Here is a 5,000-nt window from a genome sequence, read left to right as displayed (position 1 = left end):
TTATATCTATGTGAGAGTTATATTTATATGACACACAGGAACCCACAGTCGGAGAAAATAAACTTTGAATAAAGAAGAATCCTATATTTCGGCCATCAACTGTAGCTACTACATTTCTGTTGAGAAATTATATTTATATGTTAATACTGGGGAAATGATGGTAACTGATCCACTCCGGTTAGGCTCGGTGATGCTTGGGAAAAATGGTATCGTGTTGGCGGGAGATAAGTTCTTTGAGGATGTCCACGCCCCAAGCATTCCCTCAGGGTCTGAATAAAGATGGATAATTCTTCGGAAACGGGAGGTTATTAAAAACTCTTTTGGCTCGGACTTCCCCCAACTATGTCTCTCAGGTACGGGCTTCCTTTCACTCTCGAAGACCAAACAGAACCCTGGCTTTTACATTTGCTTTCCCATTCAGCGAGAGGCACGCCACATCAAACAGCCACCTTGTTACTTGCCTCAAACACGGTTTTGCTCAGACCTTATTGCATCTTAAGCACGGTTTTCAAATCTTTTCCGCTTGCTAAAGGCAGTCTAGCTCTTTCACCTTCCTCTCAATTGGGTAGGTCTAAGACTTTCAAGCCAGTCTTTCAGCAGTTCTTAAATTCTCTACATCTAAAGTATAATTTTTCTAGTCTATGGAACATGAAGAAAAATTCCTGTTTTCTATACCACTAGCAATAACCTAAGGTAGTGGTCTAGGGGCTTTCACCTTCCTCTCAATTGGGTAGGTCTAAGACTTTCAAGCCAGTCTTTCAGCAGTTCTTAAATTCCTCTCTACATCTAAAGTATCATAATTTTTCTAGTCTATGGAACATGAAGAAAAATTCCTGTTTTCTATACCACTAGCAATAACCTAAGGTAGTGGTCTAGGGGCTTTCACCTTTCAATTGGGTAGGTCTAAGACTTTCAAGCCAGTCTTTCAGCAGTTCTTAAATTCCTCTCTACATCTAAAGTATCATAATTTTTCTAGTCTATGGAACATGAAGAAAAATTCCTGTTTTCTATACCACTAGCAATAACCTAAGGTAGTGGTCTAGGGGCTTTCACCTTTCAATTGGGTAGGTCTAAGACTTTCAAGCCAGTCTTTCTGCAGTTCTTAAATTCCTCACTACATCTAAAGTATCATAATTTTTCTAGTCTATGGAACATGAAGAAAAATTCCTGTTTTCTATACCACTAGCAATAACCTAAGGTAGTGGTCTAGGGGCTTTCACCTTTCAATTGGGTAGGTCTAAGACTTTCAAGCCAGTCTTTCAGCAGTTCTTAAATTCCTCTCTACATCTAAAGTATCATAATTTTTCTAGTCTATGGAACATGAAGAAAAATTCCTGTTTTCTATACCACTAGCAATAACCTAAGGTAGTGGTCTAGGGGCTTTCACCTTTCAATTGGGTAGGTCTAAGACTTTCAAGCCAGTCTTTCAGCAGTTCTTAAATTCCTCTCTACATCTAAAGTATCATAATTTTTCTAGTCTATGGAACATGAAGAAAAATTCCTGTTTTCTATACCACTAGCAATAACCTAAGGTAGTGGTCTAGGGGCTTTCACCTTTCAATTGGGTAGGTCTAAGACTTTCAAGCCAGTCTTTCAGCAGTTCTTAAATTCCTCTCTACATCTAAAGTATCATAATTTTTCTAGTCTATGGAACATGAAGAAAAATTCCTGTTTTCTATACCACTAGCAATAACCTAAGGTAGTGGTCTAGGGGCTTTCACCTTTCAATTGGGTAGGTCTAAGACTTTCAAGCCAGTCTTTCAGCAGTTCTTAAATTCTTCCCAACATCTGAAAAACTCCCTCTTTATATACCACTAGCAATGACCCAATGTAGCGTAGGGTTACGAGTTTCACCGTTTCATTCCTTAGATATACTGTGTCACTCTTTCCTTCAGGGAGAAAAAAAATCTCATATTTATTACATCACGCGCCCACACCCGTCGTCTCGTCGGCCCTCCAAAGCGCTCCTTAGGTCCTGTTTAATTTAATAACTTTGTTCTTGTCTAAGTCCTAGACTACTCGTGGCCTCTGGTATCGTCCTTCTCTACAGCTCCTTCACACACTCAGAAAGCTTCTGAAGATTCATTCTCATGCTGCTTTTCCATAAAAAAATTAAAGTATAAACAATACTTCCCACACGTTTAGAAATAATAATCTTTGTCGGAATGAATCTAAATATCTCTTTTCACTTTCTCTCTCTTTCTCTCTCTTTCTCTCTCTCTTTCTCTCTCTCTCTCTCTTATACACATATACGCACACACACTCACACACATACATACACACACACACACAAGCGCGCGCGCGCGTGCAAATTCATGTCCAGCAGTGTTTTTACAGTGAATACCTTCACTTCTACCTTTCAGACGTTCGTCAATTATCTTTCCCAATTGACTTCTGGCCCACAAGGAGATCATTGTCGGTTATCTGAGGGCCTTGGGTCTTCTGCAAGAGAGACCAGGGGCTGAAGATTGATCCTTAAGAACTGTTTTCATTTCTTAGCTTCCAAACCTTTTATTCCACACAGCATGTGGCGATCAATCCATTCCGAGGGCAGTCTTAATCCTTTTACGATGTGTCAACGGTTTCCGGTGGCTGTTATTTGCCTTCAGTATATAAGATTGAAGTCTCCTTTAGGAAAAAGTCTTTTGGTACGAGGTCCTAAAACCCTTCGAGAGGATAGACCGACTAACATACTAACATACTAATGTCAACTCTCCTTAGATTGTTCATCCAATATCACAAATCTCCCTAGAACTTAAAACGGGGAAAAAAAACTATGTCATATAAGTCTTTGAGTACAAAGACAGATATAGTTTGACTCCATTTACCAACCGATAACTTTATTTAGATTAAGGAAAAATTCTCTAACAAGTTCAGAATGAGGATCAGACATTCTGCTTCGGAGAATCTTCCCTCTTCCTAGCATGACTTGTCACTCAAGCTTCCTCCTTCCTTGAATTCCTTCTCTACCAAAGCCCTTTCCTCCCCCTCCCCCTCCCTCTCCCCACCCCTTCCCCCTCCATCCACCTACCTCCTCTCCCTCCACTTCCACCTCCCACCCCTTCCTCTCCCCCCACCCTTCCTACTCCCTCTCCTCGCATCCTTCCTCCCTCTACTCCCACCCCATTATCCTCCCTCCCATTCTTCTTCTCTCAATCTCTCCCTCCACTTCCTCCTTACTCCACCTCCCTCTACTCGTACCCCTTCCACTTCCCTATCCATCCACCCCTTACCCCTTCTTCCACTTCACTCTTCTTCCACTCTCCCTCCTCCCTCCACGTCCTTCCCTTTCCACCACTTCCTCATCTCTCAAACTCCCTCTCCTCCCACTCCTTTCATCCTCCCTTCATCCCCTTCTCCTTCCTCCTCATTTCACCTCCCTCTCCTCCTTCCCCTTCCTCGTCCTTCCATCTCCTCTTCTTTCCTCCTCACCCCACTTCCCTCACCCACCACCTCTTCCTCATTCTTTCATCTCCTCCTCCTTCCTCTTCCTTTCACTTCCCTCTCCTCCTACCCCTTATCCCTCCCTCTCCTCTCCTCCCACCCGCTTCCTCCTCCTTCTGACGCCTACCCAATCCTCCTTCCCCACCACGCCATTATGCTGACGCGAGTGGCTTTACATCATTAGGTCCTTTTGTTGGTCCGGCTCCCTTCATTCAGAAGGCCTCGACTTGCATGTGGGCCAAGGGGCGTCAAAATACACGGACACATTTCAGGAACAGTCTCGGATTCCACTGACTTGTTAGCCCCTTTTGGTACAGTACACTGACGTGCATATGTATATATATATATATATATATATATATATATATATATATATATATATATATATATACACACACACACACACACACACACACACACACACACACACACACACACACACACACACACATACAAACACACACACACACACACACACACACACACACACACACACCACACACACACACACACACACACACACACACACACACACACACACACACACACACACACACACATATATATATATATATATATACATATATACATATATATATATATATGTATATATATATATATATATGTATATAAGTGTATATATATATACATATATAATACATATATTATATATATATATATATTAGAGGGGGGAGGGAGTTTATGAAAGAGAACAGGTGACAGCTGTTAAGAGGCAAAGAACTCCATTAGTTTAGGCCTTATGGTCTCTTGCAGTCTCCTTCATTCCTATTTTCTTATGTTCTTGTGTCTTGGAGGGATCACTAAGCCATGAAAAGTCTTGAGCCGAATCAAGTAAATCAGTCTCAATAGCCACATTACAAATTCCCTCCTTGTTAACTACGAGGCAATTCTGTTTATCTTAGAAACACTTCTGTGGGTACAATGGATTATGGAAACATTGGTTCATTTGAGATTCTTTGCTTGAAGCACTCTTCATGTTTGCCCGTGTACGAATGTAGTTAGCACAACTAAGTACCTGAGCTCAGAAACTACTCAGAAAGTTTAAGATACTTCATATGAACGGGGCTCTTCATGGGTTTCAATACGCCTGGAATATCCTTCCGGTTGTTTTTCCACACCAAGAGCACCATTATCAAGCTTAATAGCGGTTCGGGATTGATGTTTTATCCTGTGTTGAAGAACGTGAGGAGACTACGATAGAAGGCGCTATGTAGCTGCGGCTGAATCCATCATCTTTGTTCTATAATGCTATTTAGGGATTGTTGGGGGCAGGAAACAGTCACTGCTGGGAATCGGAGAGGAGTGCGGGATTCGAACCTACAACTAAGTGAATGCGAGACCAGCTTGCAATTGTGTTGACACTAGTTTAATCCCGAGATAAAGGAAACGACATCGACTGCAGAAGCTTTCTGATTTCACGAAGCCCTTGGCTCGAAGAGTAAAAATTTTCATGTCTAACGTTGTTATATATAGGTTTTAAGGAGTGTAATGCTTATATATTTTCTTCTGGTCAGATAATTGTGTTTCAATCAGTT

At 41.5% G+C, this 5,000-nt stretch overlaps 1 protein-coding gene across 22 annotated transcripts in view; it reads right to left on the bottom strand.

Annotated features, from left to right (window-relative positions):
• The window catches only part of LOC143033873 (CUGBP Elav-like family member 4), a 1,339,855-nt gene that overhangs the window by 726,767 nt on the left and 608,088 nt on the right, over positions 1–5,000 (bottom strand). The window lies entirely within an intron of this gene.

Source organism: Oratosquilla oratoria, chromosome 16 (genome assembly GCF_046742065.1).
Source record: "Oratosquilla oratoria isolate Oo_2021 chromosome 16, ASM4674206v1, whole genome shotgun sequence".
Classification (NCBI taxonomy): Eukaryota; Metazoa; Arthropoda; class Malacostraca; order Stomatopoda; family Squillidae; genus Oratosquilla; species Oratosquilla oratoria.
The sequence above is the reverse complement of the archived record's forward strand: the minus strand, read 5'-3'. Positions and strand labels throughout refer to the sequence as shown.